The sequence below is a fragment of the Megachile rotundata genome, chromosome 10, assembly GCF_050947335.1.
Source record: "Megachile rotundata isolate GNS110a chromosome 10, iyMegRotu1, whole genome shotgun sequence".
NCBI classification, from domain to species: Eukaryota; Metazoa; Arthropoda; class Insecta; order Hymenoptera; family Megachilidae; genus Megachile; species Megachile rotundata.
This window is the reverse complement of record NC_134992.1, coordinates 10173788-10177154: the sequence shown is the minus strand read 5'-3', so window position 1 is coordinate 10177154 and position 3367 is coordinate 10173788. Positions and strand designations below refer to the sequence as shown.

The 3367-nt window shown below is 34.2% G+C and overlaps 1 long non-coding RNA gene across 2 annotated transcripts; it reads left to right on the top strand.

Annotated features, from left to right (window-relative positions):
- The first annotated feature begins 863 nt into the window (after positions 1-863).
- LOC143265220 (uncharacterized) lies at positions 864-2424 on the top strand. 2 transcript variants are annotated; one of them, XR_013039503.1, is made up of 4 exons: positions 864-951; positions 1043-1111; positions 1199-1513; positions 1599-2423. It is a non-coding gene; the product is annotated as an uncharacterized LOC143265220 (long non-coding RNA). The 2 variants fall into 2 exon arrangements; XR_013039504.1 differs by having other exon boundaries at positions 879-951; positions 1049-1111; positions 1599-2424.
- The last annotated feature ends 943 nt before the right edge of the window (positions 2425-3367 follow it).

Below are 3367 nucleotides of genomic sequence, written 5' to 3'. Positions count from 1 at the left end.
AACCGAACGGACAGTTCACTCCGTCGTTTCCGGCTCCGGTTACATCCTAACGGCTCACGTCGACTATTTTCTTCGATATTATCGACCAGGGACATATTAATGGCGTTTATAAGCGCTTCGAAAGCATTGTGCAATTTTCTTTTCAAGAAAAGCTTCATATTGGAGAACAGTTCGTGACCTAGATAATATGATGTTAATTAACAAGCTGATGTTGACCCAAAAGAAGCTACAAACCTTGCTCCAATTTTTCATTTTCAATGCGAATATGAATTTTTCATTTTTAATTTCAAGTTCAATTATGCATATAATCAAGAATCCTTAAATACGAAGTTAACATACTTTAATTTTATTTAATTTAACCCCTTGCACTATTTAAACGACGCACTCTTGACGCACACATGTTTCATATGTGACAAACCTTACTCGAATTTTACATTTTCAATGCGAATATGAATTTTTCATTTTTAATTTCAAGTTCAATTATTTATATAATCAAGAATCCTTAAATACGAAGTTAACATACTTTAATTTTATTTACTTTAACCCCTTGCACTATTTAAGCGACGCGTTCGAGACGCACACATGTTTCATATGTGACAAACCTTACTCGAATTTTACATTTTCAATGCAAATATGAATATTTCATGTTTAATTTGAAGTTCAATTATGTATCTACTCAAGAATCCTTAAGTTAACATATTTTAATTTTCTATAATTGCTTTAACCCCATGTAAAAAGTACAATTTCGTAATTATGGTTCTATGGGTACCATGATCCATAAAGGCAAAAAATATTGTAGGGTTCCATAAATGACTGTTATACGCTCGCTGTGTCAACGGTATTTTACTGTTTCACGAAAACGCGTTGTGACTTGCAAATCTGTTCGGCAGTCCTATTTTACACCCCTCAAGAGAACGGTCGTGGAAAGCAGTGCCCGGAATTCTCTTTTATGCGTGTCTTCGAATTGTTCATTTTTCCAGTGTATTATATATTTATTTTTCCTTCGTCTTCATATCCTACAATATGATCCATTAAAACCCAGTTGCAGGTAGGGAGTGTGACCGTCATTAGGACACCAGTCGAAGGTAGCTTCAAGTGTAATGCTGACGAGGTAAAAAATCTGGGCAACACGTGCGGTTTGTTCAAAAATATTCTATTGCAACAGTTCAATTGAACAGATCTTTATTACCCATTATAGAAATCCTCGTCGTTCGGATCTAAATTGATTTACGATCGTCGGAGTCCTACCCCCGCTGAAGTACTCCCCGTTTTCCAACAGTCACGTGGAACGAGTTTCTTCAAAATTGCAACCAATCACGAACGCCGTGAGAAAAAACACACCCACAAATTCAGTTTACCAGTAAAGCAACGTTAGCGACAAGTCAGCAGATTCCAAGATACGTTCAAATAGTAAACATCGAGTTAACTCGCTGAAGGAAGCTTTTTATTTAAGTGTGTTATACACTTAGACTGTGTACCGTCTTTGATCATTCAGAGAGCTGTTAATTTTGAGGTGGGTATTCCATGAAAGTTTCTTTTCCTTTGACCATTTTTGTTCGTGTGGATAGCACTCTAATACAGTATTAAATATTTTACAGGTTCGGAAATTGAGGAATATGGAATTTGGCGAATATAGAAGTTACAATATGCGTTGTGGCGAGTACAGAAATTCGAATAGGTACTTTAGCGAGTATAGAAATTCGAATATAAATACTGGCGAGTATAGGAATTTCAGTACGAACACTCGCAGATACAGGAATTTCAGTACGGACACTCGCAGATATAGAAATTTCAATACGGACACACGTCGATATAGAAATTTTAATATAAACAATAACGGGTATATGAATATAAATATACGCGGAGATGTATATAGAAATTTCAATACGTACACACGCAGGTATAGAAATTTTAATACGTACCCATACAGGAATTTTAGTAAGAACATTCTCAAACGTAGAAGTTTCGTAAAATCTCTAAATACGAATACTAACACTAACAATTATAGAAATCGGCATAAAATTGTGAATATGAATATTAAGAATTATGGACAGTTGAATGTATACGTATACGATAGATATGGGATTAGAAAAGTTTACAGAGCTAGAAATAGGAATGCGAACGCATTTAGCTTTTGGGACAAGTATGTAAATATTCGAGAATATTGAGATTGAGATGTATAGAGAGACAACAGGACTGAGATTAAAGAAGATAATTTCAAGTAGAAATAATTAGAAATGTAGATTTTGCTGTGTTAGTATATTATCGTGCTTCAAAATTATTTATAATCATATTTAATTATATTTAATTATATATAATAAGTTATATAATCGTATGTAACATATAATCACATATATAGCATATAATCATATTATAATATTTAATCATATATGTATAATCGTCTTTCAAATTTTCTGTCAGCCATTCTTAAGATGTACGAACATTGTAACATACCTCAAATCACCACATAAATAAACAAATATTTATTTACCAATTAAACCTTCTTATCAACCTTTTCACAAATCTTCCAAATATCCTGTCAACCATTTTGTAACTCGAAGCTTCATTTCAAACTCTGCGCCATCTCGTGGTTTGACACCGAGCGTCCACAATTTCCTCGCATCGCGCAATAAATGAAATTTTAAACAAATTTGATTATTCGATACGCAGCGATGAAGTTTAGTCGAATTCCAATTTAATTACCTCTCGTTAAATGATTCGTTTTACGTATCGTAGGTTTGTTAATACTTTGATTTGCCCGTTAACTAGCTGACAAGTGTTTAATAATTCTGCAGGAATGTTTGATTAAACTGACATCGATTGCCGACAATGGTGAGCGCTGATTTAATCGATATTGATCGTAATGCACGCGGACAGGCTGTTAGATATTTGATTATGCATTCGACTATTGCATTATGCTCCGTGTATCTCGCGCTCGATGTAACCGTGATTCTCTGTGCGACGAAAGTTTTGGGTCAAGTTTATAATCTTCCATAGAGAATTATTTAGTTCTCGAAAATGAAATTGCGAACGTCTAAAATGAAATTTACCGTGTAATTTAATTTCCATTACAATTTGAATTACGGATAGTTTAAGGGTAGTTTAAGAGATGAAGAGTATTTTCTCTACTAATTAACACTGCGGGCATTCTAGAGCGTGCAGATATAATGGCTATCAAAGTCTCTACAGAGTCTTGCGTTAACAGACCCTTGCGTGGAAAATTAACTAGCCATCCGTGGTATTATATTAAGATGACCAATTGGCAAGTTGATCAGTTGGCATAAAAAAATAGCAGTGGTAATAGAAGAGAAGATTTGGGGATTTGAGGATTTGCAGATTTGCAAATTTGCAGATTTGCAGATTTGCA